Genomic DNA, 22,654 nt, shown 5'->3' with positions numbered 1-22,654 from the left:
GGCTCAGGCAGTCTGAGGGTGGAGGCGCCACTCACACACTCTCGGACTCAGACTCAGCAGGGTGCACGCGCACACACAGGGGAGATTCCCTAGTGGCTGCCAGGTGCTGGTACAATGGAGGCAGGAGGGAGTCGGGGCTCAGGCAGGCTGAGCAGGACGCGCGTGCACACACACAGGCGAGATTACCTGGTGACAGCGCCCTGCAAGAGAGAGACTGGAGGCGGGAGGAGCCACGGAGGCTGGAGGGCACTCAAACTCCGAGGGCAGCAGGGCGCACCAGGAAAATGCCTTGCCTCCCGGCAGGCCAGTCCAAACCTGGCTATTTCTCAGGGTGCCTAGCTTAAAGGGATGCTGAGCCAAGCTTGTGGGAGCCACACAACTTGGGAATACTGACAAACTAACCACAGGGATGTGGTGCCAAAGTCACTCCTTGCCCAAGGCGTTCCTTGTCCTAGGGTAGGCCCTGCAAGCTAGATAAGAACTGTTGTACAAATTGCACTGAAATACTACTGCGCATTATGACTGGACACATTTGTATCCAAAGCAGAGAATTTCATGGTTCTGCATTATCACAAAGTTTATGGGACACCTGTGACAAAACCCAGACCTCCATCATCTTGAAGCCAGGGCATCACTCCAGAAATGTCTAACAGACCCATCCCGCCCTACACCAATTCTCTAATCTTATATGGACACTTTGCATCTCACCACCTGGAGGGGAGGTAATTAGAATACTCTTTGAACTATGGACAGGTGTGAGACCCACAGTCACCTGGACCCAGTTTACCCCCTCTGTAATGGCTTTAAAGCTAGAAGGCAGATACCTGGCCAGTGTTCACCATTTCCCATCTGTTGGAGGGTGTTTCAGGGAAGAAGCTGTAGAGATTAACACTCTCTCAGCCAAGAACCTGCCTACTAGGCTTGTGCATTTCGATTCGGGTACAAAATGTTTTGTGCCCAAAAATGGCAATTTCAGAGGTTTTGTAACCAAAACAAAATCAAGAATTAAAAAACAGAGATTTTTGTTTCCAAATCGAAATGACTGTGTTTCAGATGGAATGCTTTGTTCTTTGGAAAAGCATTGCAATTGAAATTGACTTCACTGACCCCTGTCCACTCCAGCTGAGGCACTGAGTGATTAGCAGAAGATAAGATATGCAAAAAGCTGGCAGAGCTTCCCTGTTGGGCATGAATGGTTTAGTCAAGTATGTGTTGTATTCAGTGTGATTGAAATGCCAACTGACCTTGCAAAGGGATTTGGAAGACAGCATTTTGAGACAGAAATATCCATATATCTTTGGGAGCTCAATGCAATTCCAAAGCTCTTGCTAAAAGCCATGGTATAAGTTGCATGGAGAAGCTTTTCCAGAAGCTGGTTAGGAAAGTTCTGAAATTACACAGGTTTTTCTTTCCAAAGGTTTAGAAAGAATCTCTTGACTTGTTCAGGGTTCTTTTGAAGATCTATTTTGTTTTTCTTCTGATTTTTATGAGTTATAGTGGTGTCTACGTTTTGTTGCCCAAGTTGAGCAGTCTAATGTAATTTAGGCCACAATGTAATTTGGTGGGACATGATGTCTAAGCCAGGGGTTCACAACTGTTGCCATTGCAGGGACAGGTCATCCACATGGGACTACAGGAGACAAAGGCGGGGGGGGGGGGATATCCCAGTCAATCTATTGACATCCCCAGGAATCTTAGTTGCTTCTCTCTTTCTTGTAACCATGATCCATGGTTTTGCACTTTCTTAAACGCAGTGATGATAAATCTCCACAATTCTGAACTGAGCTGATTTGTTTGGGCTGCTGCTCACTCCACTTCAGCTAAATGAACATTTGAAGCTGTTCCATAGTACCAAGGCAGGTCATTGGTCTATCTTGCTATCTCAAGTGACCTGTGGTCTCTGTTCCATGGGGAGGGAATGTTTTTATTGAAAGATTGCTTGAATCCACAAATGGGTTGTGCTGCTGTGCTAGTGCCAAAGGGACAGGCTCCTGCCCGCTGCAAAATTCTCAAATAACTCTGCCCAAAAATTAAGTGGTGTTGTTGTTCATCATTCTCTTCACTCTTTCAACTTGTTTATGTAGGGCTTCAGGGGCAAAACAGTGGGCTGAGTGGCAGTGCCCCAAGGGGTTGTGCACCCAGATTCGAAATAGGGCAAAGGGCTCATTCCTTAGGAATTTCTGAGGTTTACCTGTCTTTAAGATTTTTACCCATAGGGAATAATTGAGGTTTCAGCAGCCCCATAACTCCACCTGGGGGGCACTGGGGTGGCCTGGAGTGAGTGGTGGTGTAGTGCATATAGGGTGCTAACCCATGGGCTGCTGGGTTCTGTTGTTTCTGAGGTGTTCTGAGTGTAGATTCTCTGGTAGCATATGATATTTTCAGTGACAAACCATGATTCCACTCTCATATGCGACCAGAGAATCTACACTCAAAACACCTCAGAAACAACAGAACCCAGTACCCCATGGGTTAGCCACCCATGGGGGTGGTTGGCACCCTATGTGCTCTACACCACCACTCACTCTGGGCCACCCTGGTGCCCCCACAAGTGCAGTTATGGGGTTGCTGAAACCTCCATAATTCCCTATGGGGAAGAACCTTAAAGACATGTAAACTCCATTAAATTTCAAAAGATCAGCCCTCTGCCCAATTCCTTTGAAATAATTCTGGCAGTTTCCTTGCCCCCACTGGGCACTACCACCCACCCTACTCTGCTCTGGGCTGCCCCCTTTCACCCCGACGTGAAGCTATACTTTTGCTGAAACCTCAATTATCCCCTATGGGAAAAATCTTAAACTTCAAAAATTCACCAAAAACCAGCTCTTTGCCCAATTCCTCTGAAATGTGAATGGTAGCTTCCACCCATTGGGCACTACCACCCCCACCCACTAGTTTTGCCCTGGGGCTGTTTTTTAAAATCCAAAATGTTTCAGATTCGTATTTTGCAATTTCGAACAAAGAACAAAATTGGGGTGTTTTGGATTGGCTGATTTGAACAAAGAACAAAATGGGAGTGTTTCGGATTTGGGCCAAAAACAAAACAGAAAACCCCCAAAATGCAGAACCCTACTGCCTACTGATAGATTAAGGTAAAACTCAATGCTAGTCAGTTAATGCTTTTGTATTTTGAATTCCTGTATTCTTAACGCTTTTGTATTCTTTTGAATTCCTGTGTGCCTTTCTTTACTTCCAGTTTTGCCTGTTTCCCCCAATTCTTTATTCTATGGAATTGTTTCTTAATAACGTTCAGAAACTTGTTTCTTAATAAAGCCTTGTTCCTAAATAAAGTTCATATACTTAGAAGTGGCTTCAGTCTGGTTTTAAAAGGTCCTGGAGAGTTATTTGCAGAAGTCTCCCCGATGTGCCTCATAAGGTCATTCACAACTGTTGAGTTGTTTTCAGAAAAAAATATATTGTTGGAACTTCGCGGTAGTTTAAGAACAAAGTTGCTAGCACTCAGCAAGGTCTTAGTAAGAACACTCAGAGATGTAAGTAAAATCATAGCCAAGTTGTATTAAGTTGACATTCACAAATTACAAAGTCCGAAGCCGGTCCAGAAGTCAGATACACGTAATACAGGAACATAGATTGCAGCAACAGGAACACAGTGTGATGTGGACAAAGAACTCTCTACATAGGGACTGTATATATACTGACCCTAGCCAATCACATTCTGCCTCTCGGTGGGGGGGTCTACTCGTGAGTTGCCGTGACACGGAGCCGCACCGCGGCAACACACAATTCAAAAGCCCGGGTTAATGGAGCACTCACTCCGCTAACCTGGGCTTAGGGGAGAGTAATTTTAGCGGGTTAACCGCTTTGGTGAGACTGGGCTCAGCTGCAAGCCCAGAGGTTCTCATGCATGGGCAAAATCGGGCTAGGCTCCCTTAGCCTGATTTCGCCCGATCGTGAAAATCGCCTCAGAGAGTTTTAGGTTTTTGAAACTGGGTCTAAGCCTAGTCAGTGGCTTTAGATCAGTTTTGAACTGGAGGCAGCCTACCTCAAAGGAGCAGTGTGCTCCTAGATTGTGATCAGAGCAATCTCTCTACTGAGGGTAGACCCCAGGTAGCATAGAATAACCCCCATTTCATCACAACACCCATAAAGGTTTATCTCAGTAGGACATAATCTTCACCCCCATCTAGAAAGCCCATATGGAGTGACCATTCCCCACTTACCCCCAGATACTAAAGCACAGGCAGCAATTGCTAGCAGGAGCAGGATCCAAGCCTTCATCACAGAGATGCAAACAGCAACCACAAGGCTTACTGATGTCCAGGACACTGGAACAGAGTTGGGATACTGATAAAGAGCACACTGCACTCTTATATACGGAACAAGCACCAATCAAAGGTACTGGCTGATAAATACCACAGGGTGGAGTGGGTGTTCATTAATGTTGACATAAAATATGCAGATATTAGCCAAATTGCAAACAATTGCAAGGTGACGCACAGATTTGGGGTGGCCGGAAATGAACTCCAAGGTCATTTTGTGGCTCTTTTCTGGAAATATTTTTACCACAGTTTTTCACAGAAAAATGATGGGATTGTGGTTTCTGGGGACATTCCTGTACAGTTGAAGAACTGTGAAGCATGGTACAGCACTTTATTGCAATTATTTTAGCCATTTTTAGCTTTTTTCGAGCTCCCCCTTTCTTTGCCCTTCAGGACAAGTGCCAGAAGCTTAATGGCTCCTTATCTGCAGTTTTGTTACCCGCAGAAATCGACAGGAATGGAACCCCCATGGATAATGAGATTCACCTGCACAGTCATTCTAAAGAGTCAAGTGCAAATAGTTCTAGGTGGAAGACCCCTATGTTGTTGTCGTCGTTGTCATCCTCCTCCTCCCAGTCCTATATAAATAAATAGCTCTTAGCCCCCTTTGTCTCCTCTTCTCCTATCTGTATGTTTCCTACCATGCTGCTCCCTGGGCCCAGAACAGCCACTTTCTCTCTGCTCATCCCAAGCCACTAAGGACCTCCCCCAGATCCTTTCCTCCAGCAATGCCTATCTTAATTTCAACCTACTCTTAGCCTAAACTACTTCACACATAATTTGTCAGCTGGTGGGAACAGGATGCTGGGCTAGATGGACTGACCCAAGAGGACTCCTCTCATGTACACCTTTACCAGCATCTCCATTGTCATTAATTATCTTCATTTATTCTGAAACCAGGTAGAGAAAAGGGGCGAGTGGGGGTGGGGTGGAGGACTGGAGAACTATGGAATAAGTAATCCAGATTCTGTACCAAGAAAAGCTGGGTTCTGCAGTTTCTATAAATGGTGTGAAAGGACACACTTTTGTTTATTTTGCATACTTTATTCTGCTTATATTCACCATGAGAAGCAAAGATCTGTGTAAGGACACTGAAGTGTAAAGCCCTTATTATGCATTGTGAACTTCTTTTTTTAAAGCAGTTTATAAAGAAGAAGAAGAAGAAGATGATGATGATAGCCGTATCTCTTAATCACTGGAAATCTTGCTCCCCAACCTTCTCTTTCTGACATTCCAGCAACCATTGCCTCCAAACCTCCAAACCTCTCTTTGCAGCTGTAAGGAATTCAGTTATAGGAGAAGGGGACGTAACTCAGTGGTGCACATCTTCTTAGCATGCAGAAGACCTCAAGGTGCATGCCTTGGATTGTCAGAGGGTCTCCAACTTGGGGCCCCAAATATGGGACTGAAATTCCCCTCATTCTCTGCCACCATGGCCTTCAGCCACTGTGGCTGGAGGTGATGGGAATTGTATCCAGCAACATCTAGAAACCCAGGTTTGAGAACCCCTGCCTTAATGGAAGTTCTCTCATGGATCCTGGAATTCTTACCAAAATCAGTTTCCACATTTGTGCCTCCTCCTGTGGCAACATGGTTTTGCTCACACCTTGAAAAGCCTAGAGTGGAACATGTCATGAGAAGGGATGGCTATGACAAATGAAGTTACAGCATTAACTGGGAGTTGTCAAGGGCAGGGAAACCAACCACAGGAGCTTGTGGGCGGGCGGGGGGGGGGGAGATACATATTAGAATGCCCCAGTATGGCAAAGACATCCCTTGTTTTCTCCTGTATCTGATCCCTTTGTTGAGGAGCAATTCAACTTCATGGCTAATCTCATGCTTGAGACATTGTTGTGGGAAAACCCTCTGGAATTTTGCCTTCCTGTTTGATTCAGCCACTTATGTTCATCCTTCTATCATATGGGTAGAGAATGGGGCATCTTGCCAGAACCAAAGAGGATTATTAGACCAAATTCCTGCAGTTATACTTGTTGCCTGATTGAATGAAGTCAAACAACAAGGGTGCAGTGCTCAAAATAAGCTTTTATTTTATGTCATGGATGGCACGAGCACAGTCAGAGAACATATGGCTGATACTGTGCGCCCAAGCCATACAGTTGGCTAGCTTTTATAACATACATATTCCAGAGGTGCCACCTAGAGCCTGGGAAGATGAGTTACTACCTGGCCTTTCTGACAACTTTAATCCCTATTATGAGAGCCAGCGTGGTATAGTGGTTAGAGTGCTGGACTAGGACTGGGGAGACCCGAGTTCAAATCCCCAGTCAGCCATGAAACTAGCTGGGTGACTCTGGGCCAGTCACTTCTCTCTCAGCCTAACCTACTTCACAGGGTTGTTGTGAAAGAGAAACTCAAGTATGTAGTACACCACTCTGGGCTCCTTGGAGGAAGAGTGGGATATAAATGTAAATAATAGTAATAGTAATAATGATAATAATAATACTGTATCTCCTCATACCAGCAAGATCCTCTTTCTGCTGATGGAGGAATTTAGCTAATGGCCTGTGTTTGACAGGTCCTGGTACCTGTTATCTCTGGTGGGCTTCTCGCCTCACATTATTGAGAGGGCCCCCCGTCCTTGACTTTGTTACCGAGAGGCTTCTCAACTCTGAGCAACCTGCTGGCTTTATATTCTATTAGGGATCTGAACCAAACTACTTTGAATTATACTTCGATAAACACTTTTATATACTTATTTGTAGGCCTGGATTAAACAATTCGTTATCAGAGACAAGATCTCATGATGCTGTGCAGTGCCAGATTGCGCTGATGCTGCGTCAGATCTATTAGTGATGTGCACGGTCCGGAGAAGTCCGGACAGGCACCGAAGGGGGGCCTTGTTTTTAGGGCGGGGAGGGCTTGCTTAGCCCTCCCGCCTCCTTGCCCCCGCCAGCGCCCGTATTTTCTAGTATAGGGGGGCTGGAAACCAGCCGCCCCCCCCCCCCGCCGCCGCCACCGCCGCGGCAGCGAAAGAACTCCCCATGCCAGCCCTCCCTCCCTCCCAGCTAGCTGCCTGCCCGCCCTCCCGCCCTCCCGCCCGCTGCTCACCCGCTCACCGGATAGTAAACGAGAGGAGCTCCGGCACCGAGCTCCTCTCGTTTGGAAGGCCTCCGGCAGAATGGTGTTTTGCGCGTGCGCACATGCGCGCGCCACAAAGCACGCCGTTTGCCAGAGGCCCGGTCTACCCACCGGGAAAGGGCCGGGTAGACCGGGCCTCCGATCGCTGGGTAGACCGGGCCTCCGGCAATCGGAGGCCCGGTCTACCCAGCGATCGGAGGCCCGGTCTACCCGACCCTTTCCCGGCGGGTAGACCGGGCCTCCAGCGAACGGCGTGCTTTGCGGCGCGCGCATGCACGCGCGCAAAACACCATTCTGCCGGAGGTCTTCCAAACGAGAGGAGCTCTGTGCCGGAGCTCCTCTCGTTTACTATCCGGTGAGCGGGTGAGCAGCGGGCGGGAGGGCGGGAGGGCGGGCGGGCAGCTAGCTGGGAGGGAGGGAGGGCTGGCATGGGGAGTTCTTTCGCTGCCGCGGCGGTGGCAGCGGCGGGGGGGGGGGGCGGCTGGTTTCCAGCCCCCCTATACTAGAAAATACGGGCGCTGGCGGGGGCAAGGAGGCGGGAGGGCTAAGCAAGCCCTCCCGCCCTTAAAGGCATAACCCCCACCCGGACCCGAACCAGGCAGGGCCGGACCGGTCCGGCAGTTCGGCCATTCTTTGGAATGGCCGCCGGACCGGTTCGGGCACACCACTAAGATCTATGCCTTCAGTGTGTCCCCCCCAAGTTTCCTTGCCTCCTGGATATCATCTGTTTCTTAAAGAGCAATTAAAATATAACAGCTAATCCTATGCTTGGCTCTATACCTACGGGTGCTGTACTCCAAACCTTTCTCTTTCTTATTTATTCACTGTTGTTGTTGTTGTTGTTGTTGTTGTTTTTAAATCTGATCATTAATCTCCCCATTATCTCCCATCCTGGCCAATGATTTTAATTGGTGATTGTTACCTTCAGGCAGTCTGAGTGAGGCTGAAGCTCCACAACAACTCCCAGCTCGCTTAGTTTGCCTTGCATGTCTGGAGACCTCCAAGTCTTTCTTCACCATGAAGAGATGGACTCTCATCTTGCTGGCCTGTGCTTTGGTCTCTGGAGGTATGTAGGAAGTGGTCACCTTCCCTCTGGCCCCTTCTGCTCTCCATTTTAGAGACAGCAACTCCTAATGATGATGATTTGGTCAGCACACTCTTAAGTACTCTCTGTTTTAAGCGTGGAGAACTTGAGCCTTTAAATAGGAGATTTTAGTGTAAGATGGTGTGAGATGACATTAATGGGGTCATAAGAACATAAGAACAGCCCTGTTGGATCAGGCCCAAGGCCCATCTAGTCCAGCATCCTGTTTCACACAGTGGCCCACCAGATGCCGCTGGAAGCCTACAGGCAGGAGTTGAGGGCATGCCCTCTTTCCTGCTGTTACTCCCCTGCAACTGGTATTCAGAGGCATCCTGCCTTTGAGGCTGGAGGTGGCCTATAGCCCTCCAACTAGTAGCTGTTGATAGACCTCTCCTCCATGAAGTTATCCAAACCCCTCTTAAAGCCTTTCCAGGTTGTTGGTTGTCACCACATCTTGTGGCAGAGAATCCCACAAGTTGATGATGCGTTGTGTGAAAAGTACCTCTGTTTGCTGGTCCTAAATTTCCTGGCAATCAATTTCATGGGATGACCCCTGGTTCTAGTGTTATGTGAGAGGGAGGAGAATTTCTCTCTATCCACTTTCTCTACACCATACATGATTTTATAGACCTCTATCATGTCTCCCCGCAGTCTTTTTTCCAAACTAAATAGCCACAGGTGTTGTAGCCTTGCATCGTAAGGAAGGTGCTCTAGGCCCCTGATCATCTTGGTTGCCCTCTTCTGTACCTTTTCCAGTTCTACAATGTCCTTTTAAAGATGTGGTGACCAGAATTATACGCAGTACTCCAGGTGTGGGCGCACTATAGTTTTGTATAAGGGCATTATAATATTAGCCGTTTTATTTTCAATCCCCTTCCTAATGATCCCTAGCATGGAATTGGCCTTTTTCACAGCTGCCGCACATTGAGTTGACACTTTTAACAAGCTGTGCACCTCAACCCCAAGATCCCTCTCCTGGTCAGTCACCGACAACTCAGATCCCATCAACGTATACTGGAAGTTGGGTTTTTTTGGTCCCAATGTGCATCACTTTACACTTGCCAACATTGACTCGCATTTGACATTTTGTCCCCCACTCACCCAGTTTGGAGAGATCCCTTTGGTGCTCTTCACAATCCGTTTTGGATTTCACTACCCAAAAGAGTTTGGTATCATCTGCAAAATTGGCCACCTCGCTGCTTACCCCTACTTCTAGATCAGGAATTCTCAAACGGGTCCTCAGGTGTTATTGGACTTCAACTCCCATAATCCCCAGCCTCAGTGGCCTTTGGTTGGGGATTATGGGAGTTGAAGTCCAATAACACCTGAGGACCCAAGTTTGAGAATCACTGTTCTAGATCATTTATGAATAAATTAAAAAGCACTGGTCCCAGTACAAGTCCCTGGGGGACTCCAATTCTTACTTCCCTCCATTGTGAAAACTCTCCATTTATATCTACCCTCTGTTTCCTGTCCTTCAACCTGTTAGCAATCCACACATGTACTCGTCCCCTTATCCCATGACTGCTAAGTTTCCTCAGGAGTCTTTGATGAGGAACTTTGTCAAAAGCTTTTTGGAAGTCCAGGTATACTATGTCAACTGGATCACCTTTTTTCACACACTTGTTGACACTCTCAAAGAACTCCAAAAGGTTTGTGAGGCAAGATTTACCTTTGCAGAAGCCATGCTGGTTCTCTCCCAGCAGGGCCTGTTCTTCTATGTGCTTTACAATTTTATCCTTGAGGATGTTTTCCATCAATTTGCTTGGAACAGACATTAAGCTATCCGGCCTGTAATTTCCTGGATCACCCCTGAAGATGATGAAGATGATGATGGATTGCCCCTGGATCTCTTTTTGAAAATCGGTGTTACATTTGCTACTTTCCAGTCCTCTGGTACAGAGCCTGGTTGTAGGGATAAGTTATATATTTTAGCAAGGAGGTTGGCAATTTCATATCTGAGTTCTTTGAGGACTCTTGGATGGATGCCATCCAGCCCTGGTGATTTGCTAGTTTTCAGTTTTTCCAGACAGTTTAGAACATCATCTCTTGTCACTTCTATCTGACTCAGTTCTTTAGCCTCCATCACCGAAAAGCCTGTTTCAGGAACAGGTATATGCTCAGTATCTTCTGCCATGAAGACAGATGCAAAGAACTCATTTAGCTTCTCTGCAACCTCCATATCCACCTTAATATTCCCTTTCACTTAATCCACTTTAATATTCCCTCATTATCTAACAGTCCAATGGCCTCCCTGGCAGGTTTCCTGCATCTGATGTATTTAAAGAAGTTTTTTTATTCCCCTTGATGTTTTTAGCTAAATGTTCCTCATACTCTCTTTTTGCCTCCCTTATTGTCACCTTGCATTTCGTTTGCCAGAGTTTGTGTTCCTTTCTGTTCTCCTCATTTGGGCAGGCCTTCCAATTTTGGAAGGAAGTCTTTTTCCCTTTATGTCTTCCTTGACGTCACCTGTTAGCAATGCTGGCCTCCTCCTGGACTTAGTGGTACCTTTCCTCCTTTGGAGTATACAATCTAACTGGACTTCTAGTATTGTGGTTTTGAGTAAACTCCATGCATTTTGGAGCGAAGTGACTCTCCTGATTTTCCCTTTCAGCTTTCTTTTCACCATACTCCTCATTTTGGAGAAGTTTCTGCCACCTTAATCTTGAGGGAATGAACTTGTTCCCTGAGAGCCAGGAGCTCCTTGCACCAAGCACACACCCATGACTTCTGCCCATGGAGCAAATAGTCATACTTGCGAAAACAAAAACTCCAAAAACTCCTCATTTTGGAGAAATTTCCTCTTCTGAAATTCAAAGTGTCTGTGTTAGACTTCCTTGCTGATTCTCTCCGTGCATGTACCTGTAGAGAATAGGCTTCAAACTGAGACACAGGATGTGTCCCAAAGGAATGTTGGGCCTCCCACAGCCCTAGCTGACTCTGCCCCCTCCAGGCATGGACAAACAAAAACACAGGGGTTTGCTAGTCCTGGCAAATCACACGGGGGGGGGGGGGAGACTAGGACTTATCCCTTAAAGAGAAACCAGCCCCTCAAAATTCCCCCTCCTTCTGTTAGTTAGTTTGAAGGGGGGAAAGGCTAGATGCTAGATGTAAAGATCCAGGATAATGTTGCAAACACAATGGGTCTGTTCTCAATCAGGCATCAGTATGCAGTGGTAGACCTTGAGGATAGGGGATTTTGGATACTTTAAAAAAATATGTTTGTGGTTTAATAGAAGGACTGGCACACTTTGCACACCTTTTCCAAGTCCCACTCTTTCTCCTTTGTTGCCACTTGTACCTACTTCCTTCCTCTTCTGCTTATGCCTCACCTCTTCTATTAAGTTCTATAAGTTCTACTTAGGCCTCTCCTCTTCTATTATGTCTTTAGCTTCGCCTGAAGTCCTTATGCTTACATGAAACTATGCAATCAATTTTTGAACAAATATCATTAGTGTCATCTAAATCAGAGTACATTAAGACTGCCTTTGAACAGTTCATGAAGAAACAACCAGAACACGGCTCTGTGCCTGCTGCAAAGAGCTGCAGGGGAGATAAGAAGTCCAGTCCTGTAAGTAAAGCAAAGTTATGGAGAGGGATTGTCAGCTACGTGACAGAGCCGGCGGGGGCTGGGGAGCTTGGGGGAGCTCAGGCGAGGGCACAGGACATACTGGGGAGACCCCCAGAGCTGGGAGATGGCTTTTCACCTCCCCTCTGGGGGTCTACTCATGAGTAGCCACTCACTGTCAGATAGCCCAGGTTTGTGGAGTGCTCGCTCCGCAAACCCAGGCTAAGCAGAGGGCTACAGAAGTGGGTGACCCACTTGTAAACCACTGGGCTCACCTGCGAGCCCGGTGGTTTCTATGACTGGCAAAAATCGGGCTAGGCTCTCCTTGCCCAATTTTTGATGATTGTGAGAATAGCCCCACAGTATTGTTTGGAAAATCAGCTGGAGATTAATGACCAGAAAATGAAAGTTCTGATATTCACCTGTTGTGAATCTATTAGCTCAGCTAACCCAGCAATATTTTACAACCCCCTTCAGCACTCCCCCTGAGAGTAAACAGAAAGCAGCAGCGAAACCAAATGAAGGAAAATAAAATGCTCACAAAACAAATAGTCAATGGATTAAGTCCCCTGAACTGAAACTAGGTACCACCCTCTAACACTAACTGAGTAATAAGTGGAAGGAAAAGACAAAACAAGGAATGAAACAAGCGAATAACACAGAACAAGGAATTAAGGGAACAATGCAGGAAAGTAGAGACAAGGCAAACTGGGACACAGAAAAGGTTGAAATTCAAGAGTACACTATCTGTAGCCAACAAAGTTGCAAACAGCATCTGAGTAATGAGAGACTGTTGAATATATATGGCTCATGAGAACCAGCAGCCAATCAGGCTTCCCTGAGTCAGCACTTTGGCTTTCTTTCTTGGGATCTCCTACACCTGCGTGACTCCCACTCAGCCTGCCTCTTGAGACATCATCTCAAGACAGGTGAAATCCCAGGCTCTTCCCCATCAGAGATCATGTCTGGCAGCTGTTGTGAATCCTCAGCTCCAGAGTCTGGTTTCTCTGCCAAATCCTGTGCTGTGCCTCTAAGCCCTCACTAGCTGGTAAGTCGTCCCGCTCTGACTCTTCTGAGCCAGAAGTTGAAGCCATGACATCACCAAAGGATGCCAGTCGGGGTAACAAAATCAAACAGGTGTGGAGCTTTAGATATTTGGATGTAGTTCTTAGTGCTACAGGATCTTGGAAGCCCCAAATCAGCAGTGCCATGCAGTCAGCTCAGAGGAGCTCTGCAGCTTTATTAAGATTCTTCTGTTGCAAAAGAGGGGAATTGGTACCCCTCTGGTGCTCACTGACCATTATAAATCAGGATGGGGGATGGCACTTAAGGAGAAATGTTTGTCCCATGGAATGTGCCCTGAGTACTTGCTGTCCTTGGGCCTTGTCCAGGCCCAGAGAGTATTTGCATAAAGAGTAGAGTATGTAGAATGCCAAATGATCTCAGTATGATCTCTGACCTCAGTCAAGAGTATTATGTAAATATCAGCAGTTCTCCAGCAAAATATCTATCATTACTCACCTTCCCCAAGCATTCTTCAGAGCCAGATTGGATATGCTGCCCACGGCAGTACTTTCTGGCAGGTAAAATAAAACACGTCAAGCTAATTGGATCTGTCCTTGCGGTGAAGGAATGCTTGAGAGAATACATGTTCTTTTGTATTGCTCCTTCTATAAAGACTCGCATGCCAGCTTGACTACACTCTTGTTATTGAGTGGGCCAGGTAGGGACGGATCTTACTACACATATTTTCTCCTCTCTGATGACTGTGTAGATATTACCCCAAAGGTCACCAAATTTCTTCTTGACAGCCATGAAAATCAGACAACAAAGATGTTATTTGACGAGATGTTATTTGATCTCGCTACCAATATTATACTTAATTTGATTTGTTGTACCTATTGTATTGCATATGGGTATGTGTGTGTTTGGTTTTTGACTTTTGTGCATCTGATAATTGATTGTAAATAAAGTTCTTCTTCTTATTGCCAAATGTAGATTGTAACCTTTTTAGAGGCCTGTCTTGCTAGCTAATGTTACCCTGTAAATTGTCATGTGCTTGATAAAATTATACACATGAATAATGGTTCCTGCTTAATTATTGTCCCAGTTACACTTTTTATTTTTAAAAAATGAAGGAACAGTGTTCACCACGGAGACTAAGTATATCAGCTCCCCATATATGAATTCCCATATGGAATGAGAGGAAAGGAACAACACAATGAAGCTATTTCCAGGATCACTAGAAAGCGGGCTAAGGGAGCTTGGCCCGCTTTCCAGTGGTCGTGGGAACCACCGTGCTTGCAGGAGAGCCTGGTGCTCCTAAGGCGCCTAGCTCACCTAAACCACCCTCCCCTAAAATAAGGTTAATGGAGCGAGCACTCCGTTAACCTCATTTCATTGCTCGTGTGTTCCTCTGGCTCACGGTGACATATGAGTAGACCCCCCAGCCAGGAGGTTGCAAGCAGCCTCCCGGGCTCAGGGGTCTCTCCAGGATGCCACGGGCGCTCACATGGGGCATCCTGTAACTTCCGGGGGCCATGAAGCCCCCAATCCCCACAGTGCCTGCTGGCTCTGTGATGGAGCAGGCAGTTATGTGGGCGGCCGATCTGGTTGCCCAGCTACAAGCAGCTGCTTGGCTGCAGGAAGAGCGGGCTAAGCCTGGTCTCTCCGCAGAGCCCCCTCAGGTGCTTCACAGGTGTCATGTGAAGCGCCTCAATATGAATCAGAGACATTTGAATATAATGCACTCTGTAGACATTTGAATATAATGCACTCTGTGTGAGGGGTGTGTCTGTGTCTGTGTATATGTAAAAGGGTAAATTATAACTGGCCCTGGCGATCTGCTAGTTTTCAGTTTTTCCAGACAGTTTAGAACATCATCTCTTGTCACTTCTATCTGACTCCGTTCTTTAGCCTCCATCCCCAAAAAGCCTGGTTCAGGAACAGGTATATGCTAGGGTTGTGCATTTTTTGTTGTTGTTTTTGGCCTGAATCCAGAACACTCCAATTTTCTTCTTTGTTCGAAATCGGCCAATCTGAAACACCCCAATTTTGTTCTTTGTTTGAAATTGCAAAATCCGAATCCGAAACATTTTGGATTTTAAAAAACAGCCCCAGGGCAAAACTAGTGGGTGGGGGTGGTAGTTCCCAATGGGTAGAAGCTACCACTCAAATTTCAGAGGAATTGGGCAAAGGGCTGGTTTTTGGTGAATTTTTGAAGTTTAAGATTTTTTCCCCATAGGGAATAATTGAGGTTTCAGCAAAAGCATAGCTTCACGTCGGGGGGAAAGGAGGTGTCCCAGAGCAGAATAGGGTGGGTGGTAGTGGTAGGGTGGGTGGTAGTGGGGGCAAGGAAGCTGCCAGAATTATTTAAAAGGAATTGGGCAAAGGGCTGATTTTTAAAGATTTAATAGAGTTTACACATCTTTAAGGTTCTTCCCCATAGGGAATGATGGATGTTTCAGGAGGCCTATAACTACACTTGGGGGGCACTGGGGTGGCCCAGAGCAAGTGGTGGTGTAGAGCTCATAGGGTGCCAACCACCCACATGGGTTGCTAAGCCATGGGATACTGGCTTCTGTTGTTTCTGAGATGTTTTGAGTGTAGATTCTTTGGTAGCATATGAGAGCGGATTCATGGTTTGTCGTTGAAAACCTCATATGCTACCAGAGAATCTTCAGGCTTGGCTCAGGCTGGCAACAAGGCAGGCATAGGCAATGGCATGGCATTTCTCAAAGGTGTGAAAAAAATTCTTCTGGAACAAAACAATGCAGCAGATAAACCCATTCCCAGGCTGGCATGCAGTAGCCATTGCAAGCTGGCACGCTGGGCTCAGGCTGGCAACAAGGCAGGCAGGCATAGGCATAGGCAATGGCATGGCATGGCATCATCATGGCAACTTGAGGCATGCCATGCAATGCAAACTAGTTCTCTCTCTCTCTCTCTCTCTCTTCAATGAGCCAGAAAGGCAGAATGGTGAATAAGTAACTAACTTGTTGAATGAACTGAAAACCCCTCCTTGAACTCCCCCCCCTTGCCCCTTCTTCAACCCTTCCCCTGGCCAATGTGGGGTCAGTAAAGAGTGTCAAGAGGAAAAAGAACCAATGGGGAACAAGGAGGGAATTGTCAGCAGGTCAGCCCATGCTTTAGGTCACCGACTGGAAGGCTGGAAGGGTGGGAAATTCAAAGAGATGTCAAACACAAAATTGAGACTGACTCAGAGATTGCAACAAAATGGAGGTCCAAAACAACAAAATGGTTTGTAGCCAAAACAGGGACGTTTTGTTTTGTGTACAAAACTTTCAGATTTGGAAAATGGGTGTTTTTGTTTTGTTTACAAAACACCCCAAATGGCCCATTTTGAGTACCCAGTCTATGTGTGAGTAATAGAAGTCACCCAGTATTACTGCCCTCTCTCCTTGACGCCTCCCTGATTTCCTTCTGCAACCCAGTCACTGTCAGCATTTTGATCTGGAGGGCGATAACACATCTCCAGCAGCACACTTCCTCTCAGGCCTTGTATTGTCACTCACAGGGTTTCTGCAGAGGATTCCGGTCCAATGGTCCCTCTGATTTTTTTTCATCTCTGTGCAGAATGAGTTTTCTTCTGGGCAGCAGCATCAAGACAGTGTGTGCATATCTGCATTCAGAATGGGGCCTTCCTGATTCAATCTAAGCAGGATCTAAAACGAACTGAGAGGACATCCAAAAACTTGTGTGAGTGCACACACGTGCGCACGCCTTAGAGGAAAGAGTGTTCCAGTCCTCCTAGGTTTTCTAGTTCGTTAAATGCTATCTCTTCCTTAACATACAGTGCTATTCCACCTCCAAGGATCCCCTCCCTGTCCTTTCTATAGAGTTCATATCCAGGGATAGCAGTGTCCCACTGGTTCTCACTGTTCCACCATGTATCTGTTATGCCCACTATATCTATTCCTTAGTTAGCAACCAAGCAATCCAGATCACCCATCTTGGCTTGGAGGCTTCTGGCATTGGCATATAAGCACCTATACACTGAATCTCTTACCTGGTGTATGCTAGCTTTCTTTTGGCTCTTTGATCTCTTTGACCAGCTAGCACAGCCTCCTGTCTGCTCTTTATGTGGCTCTGCTCTGTCCTTTTCTGTTTTATCTGAATCGTTTACACTCTCACACTTTACGGGGTGGCATTTGCTAAAATGGATACTGCCCAGCTGCTGCTGCTGCTGCTGCTGCTGCTGCTGCTCCTCCTCCTCCTCCTCCTCTTCTTCTTCTTCTTCTTAATTCGATTTCTATACTGCCCTTCCAAAAATGGCTCAGGGCAGTTTACACAGAGAAATAATAAATAAATAAGATGGATCCCTGTCCCTAGAGGGCTCACAATCTAAAAAGAAACATAAGATAGACACCAGCAACAGTCACTGGAGGTACTGTGCTGGGGGTGGATAGGGCCTTGTCGGCTATTCTTGTTGGCTATTTCCCAGGTGTCATTTTAAAAGCTGCTCTGTGACCTTTTTGATTTTAAGCACCAGCAGTCTGGTTCCGTCTTGGTTCAAGAGCACTGTCCCTTTTGTACAGGCTTTGCTTGCCCCTTTTGTATAGGCTCTGTTCCTTGTCAGCAACTTCATTTGCCAAAATGTTTTCTACCCAGAGAAGCCATTTCCACTGCAGCCAACCTGGATAACTGGCCTCCCCCTTGTTAGTTGCTGGCAACAGACACTGGGCAAGACATTGAGCTTTTCATGACAGGAGTATTAAAAAAGTGGATGTTTCACTGTCCTGCATTCTGCACAGTGTGCAGCCAATCCATGAGCAGGGTCGGGGTGTGTCCTGGTTCTGTGTGACTCCAACACCTGTCCACACGCCTAGCAAAGGCATAGACACTCAGTGGCTACTAAGGACTGCATCCTTGTTGTATTTATTATTTATTTTATTTATTTGATTTGTATACCGCCCTTCCAAAATGGCTCAGGGCGGTTTACAATTAAAAAAAGTTGTAGTGGTTCTTCTCCCTCTGTTCTCAATGGAAGAAGCATTGGGTATTGGATTCCCATGCACAGGAGGCCACATGGTGATGATCATAGCTCAGGCCATGCCTGGTGTGGTGAAGGTACCTCTGACTGCTTTCAGCTTAACAGGGATTGCAGTTCATGCCATGCTGACCACAGTGAAATTTACACTCATTGCATTGTGAGGAATGCCAACCACATTTGGCACATGGTGACCTTCTGCTGAGGCAGGAGGCAAGGAAAAAGCCAAGTCCACAGTTATGTCCTTCACTGTGGATGGGGAGGCACCTGGACCTTTGGCTGAGTATGGTTGGTAGTCTGTCAGGCACTGACACATCAACCAACTTGCTGGGGGATGTTAGGGAGGGCAATTCAGAAATAGAGACTTAACCATGTGAGCATGCCTGAGGGAAAGTGAGGGCAGAGGTTGAGTGCACTAGTGGAGTGCCAGGTGCCATGCAGGGCAATAAAGGGCAGTGTGACGGTCACAGTCCTGTGTCTGACGATCACACACACACATTTCTAAAGGTAGTGACCATATAGGATTTCTTCTTCTTTTGTAATTTCCTAGCAGGGCAAGGAAGATGGGCATGCATCATGAAAAGAAGATAATTGGAAACCTTTCTTGAGGTTTTTCCATAAAGGGGGAGATATCATGGCTGAACAGGTTGCAAGTCAGATGCAACCCAAGACAAAAGGACACTTGGAATGTCACACTTGCCTTTTGTTCCTCTGTATTCTCTGAATGGAAATTTGATTTCGTTAAGAACTCAAAGTGGCTGTTGAGCTAAAAGATACATTCCAAAATGGAGGGGGAGTATTGTCTCATTACAATGACTTTTCCCCAATACTATTCCTGTTACATATCCATCTCCTCTAGCACTACAGGCTTAGATGGGAAGGGTTTCAAGGTATTCTAAACCCACCAGAATCACAGGACTTCATGCTGTCTTGGCACTCAAGAAGAGTTTATTTATTTGGAATCTTCCTGTCTTGCCAACGATCCATCATGAGCTAAGATCAGCATTGCCTCTTCCCGTAGCTAAATTATGTGACTCTGTACTAGCTTCAGTTATAGACAAGAGTTTAAAGCATTACAGCATGAGTTATGGTCCTATGAGAAGTTTCCTGCAGATCCCCTCCTCCAAGAGATTGGAGTTCTTTGCCATAGTAGAGAACATAACAACTCTTTAATTGTCTTGTTATCTGTAACTGTTAGGAAACAGGATGTCACATTTATAACTTCCGTCCATGTTTACTAAACTAACATTACATTGAATTTCATGATTATGCACAATGTTCTTGAGGTGTTTATCTAGTCAATGCTGCCCATCTTTAAATGCCTTTTATCAGAAATCTCATTATGAGATTGTAGCTGAATTCAGAGATAACTTGAAACTGTAGTTAAATGGATCTGAGGTTGGAACTCCATTATGTCTGAATTCGTGCAACCGAATTTGTGCAACTTTTGGCAACCATGAGCCAAAAGTGACCTACAGTTTGCCTCACTAAACTCCAATTTGAACCTTCAGATAGCAGTAAGGTTCGTGGCCGAGACCTGAGGTTTGGCCACCGAAGTGTTACATCCGGACACTGCCTTAATCACAGATTTGTGCCAATTTTGGAACCACGATGATAGAGAGGGCAGCACAGACCTGCCAAGGGATGTTAGCTCTATGCCCACCACAGGTCTTGATGGCTGCCTCTTGGCCAAAGTGCCACACCCCCGCCATCCTTCTTTCTCTTCCACATTCTTCCTGGCAACTGTGAAACATACAGGACCGGGTCTCACGATCAGTGAGACCCAGTTTTGTCTGGTGAGCGGGAAGGGAGCCCTGGGTGGCCGGATCGGTTGCCCACATGATGTCTGGCTCCGAGACAGAGCCAGCGGGGGGTGGGGGGACCGGGGGCCGCGCGGCCCTGCGAGCGCACAGGGCATACTGGGGAGACCCCTGAGCCGGGAGGTGGCTGTTCGCCGGCTGGGGGTCTATTTGTGAATAGGTGCAGCGCGAAGGCGCGCCATGGCTACTCACGATCGCAAAAAACAGATTTGCGGGAGCGCTCGCTCCACAAACCTGCTTTTTGCCAGGGGTTCTCGAGCGGGTTAGCAGCTCCAGAACCACTGGGTTCGGCTGCGTTCCCGGTGGTTCTGACGACCAACAAAAATTGGGCTAGCCTCTGCTAGTCCAATTTTTGTTGTTCGTGAGAATAGCCCCACAGTGTATTCAACAATCTACAATCCTTCCTGCTATTCCCTGCTTTCTACCACTGTCAAGGAGGACTGGGAACTGTGTGGCCACACTCAGATTTTTTTTTTGGGGGGGGAGGAGAAAGACGGGATTCAGTGAACAGTGGAGAGAGAGAGAGACCCACCTGTGGCTGGCTGCACATGTCTCAATGCTCCAGGCAAGTTGGCAGCTATCTGTGCAGAAACACAGATGCACACAACATAGCGTTACATTACAGCACTGCAGCCCAGCAGGGTGCCCTAAAATGAATCGTGCTGCTCCACAAAAATCCCATTGTGCTTTTGTCCCTAACACAGCCATGCCCCTCATATGACAACCCATGCTGTCATCCCACCCACACCCAACATAGGCAGCCTGGCATAGGAAAGGTGTTACCTGCTGTACTGGTGTGCACCAAAAGCATTCACCATTGCTGGGGTACCAGACAGATGGCAGGTGGTGGGCATGGAGTGTGAATGCACCCACAGCAAGGGCTCTCTTCTCCAGGAGCAGAACAAAAGACTCTGCTGCTGGTAAAAGCCAGAGGCACAGAGGGCCCTTGCAGAGCTCTCCATGCAGCATCTCCAAGTTAGTATTCTGCTGTCAAAGAGCGACCTGGCCCAAGTAAGGTGGCTGAATATCCATGGGCTGCTGCCATGGGGGTGAACAATATCATTCCAATACATGCTCTCCCCCCCGCCCCACCTCCATGGGTTCACTCTACATTGGAGAGCATCTGGGCACTGGTGTAAAGACCATGATGGTTTGTCTGAATGGGGTGATTCTGTAAGCATGATGGCCAGTGATCCTTTGTTTCATTGTTTATCATTGAAAATGAATCCACTCTCATTTGCTACCAGAGAATCGACTCTCAGAACACCTCAGAAACAACAAAACCCAGTACCCCATGGGCTTGTGGGTATGGGGGTGGTTGGCGCCCTATGTGCACTACACCACCACTCACTCTGGGCCACCCCAGTGCCCCTCAAGTGGAGTTGTGGGGCTGCTGAAATCCCCATTATTCCCTATGGGGGGAAAGCTTAAAGACGCACAAACTTTGCAAATTCTTTAAAAATCAGTCCTTTGCCCAATTTCTTTGAAATCTGAAAGGTAGTAGGCACCCATTGGGGCACTACTGTCTGACCCACTCTTCTGCCCCCCAAACCCCCTTTCTGCCTTGAATCTGCCACAAAGATATGCCAACTTCAAAAATTATTTTAAAATCAGCCCTTTGTCCAATTTCTTTGAAATCTGAGTGGTAGCTTCCTTGCATCCATTGGGCACTACCACCCACCACAACCCACTCTGAGCCACCCTGGTGGCCCCCACATGAAGCTATAAGGTTGCTGAAAGCCCCATTACTCCCTATGGGAAAAAGCTTAAAGACGCATAAACTTCAAAAATTCTTTAAAAATCACCCCTCTCCCCAATTTTTTTAAAGGGGGAAATTTGGGTGGTAGATTCCACCCATTGGTCACTACACCCCTTCTTTTGGCCCCAGGACCTTTTTTTTAAATCCGAATTTATTCAGATTCAAAAATTTTGAGTACAAATCAAATCTGGGATGATCTGCAGAAATCGGGGGTGTTTTGATTCAGGTACAAATCAAAATGAAAAAATCAGTTTGTGCACATCCCTACATTCATTTTAAAAGTCCACACAGGGACTGAGGCCCTTGCAAATACAGAGTACTTTCTACATGTATGTTTTGTTCATAACGTGAATAATTGTACCTGGATACAGATCCACAGTAATGCATACACGCCAAACATAACATATCCACATTGAACATAACATATGAATATGGTATATTTATTTATTTAATTTTTAATTTTATTTTATGTATGTATGTATGTGTTTTGAAGGATATATACAAATGAGTCAAGCTACTGAGAATTCAAAGTTGCAATTTGCTATACAGAAAACCCAAAATGAGGTAGGTGGAATCACATGCTTCTGTTTGATTAGTTAGTGTTTTATTGATTGATTGGTATCCACATTGCATGGATGGCTAGAACCTCTGAATGCCAAGACCTTCATCTTCCCCCATCCTTTCCAGTATGACTGTTTGAATGTGGTCCGAGGGAAGGTTTTGTATCATTGTTGCCTAACCTGAAATTCAATAAGATCTCAAGTCAGCATTCTCATTATTGCGACATTTACTCAACAGGCACCATATGAAGGAAAGGACAAGACAATTCCTGTGTAATGATTGGAGCAGAGGCTTTTACCAGAATACAGTGATTGTTATGTTGGTCCTAGTGGCCCTTTCCACTAAAACAAGCACCTTTTTTGCAACATCCAGATTAATTAACCCAAACAAATACATGGAGGTATGTATGGGCAGTATCTCAGGCCTCAGGCCATCCATGTGGCAGAAGTGGAGATGGTGGAGGAGGCACAGCC

General features: G+C 46.4%; 2 long non-coding RNA genes across 2 annotated transcripts in view; one reads left to right on the top strand and one right to left on the bottom strand.

The window, feature by feature from the left end:
* The window catches only part of LOC128347922 (uncharacterized), a 15,448-nt gene extending 11,109 nt beyond the window's left edge, over window positions 1–4,339 (bottom strand). Inside the window, exon 1 of the long non-coding RNA XR_008317839.1 lies at window positions 4,182–4,339. This is a non-coding gene — a long non-coding RNA (uncharacterized LOC128347922). The remainder of the gene's footprint in view (window positions 1–4,181) is intronic.
* LOC128347923 (uncharacterized) overlaps window positions 1–22,654 on the top strand; it is a 24,897-nt gene extending 2,243 nt beyond the window's left edge. Inside the window, exons 2-3 of the long non-coding RNA XR_008317840.1 lie at window positions 22,114–22,184; window positions 22,419–22,654. This is a non-coding gene — a long non-coding RNA (uncharacterized LOC128347923). The remainder of the gene's footprint in view (window positions 1–22,113; window positions 22,185–22,418) is intronic.

The sequence above is a fragment of the Hemicordylus capensis genome, chromosome 2 (assembly GCF_027244095.1).
Source record: "Hemicordylus capensis ecotype Gifberg chromosome 2, rHemCap1.1.pri, whole genome shotgun sequence".
Classification (NCBI taxonomy): Eukaryota; Metazoa; Chordata; class Lepidosauria; order Squamata; family Cordylidae; genus Hemicordylus; species Hemicordylus capensis.
This window is presented reverse-complemented; position numbering and strand designations above follow the sequence as displayed.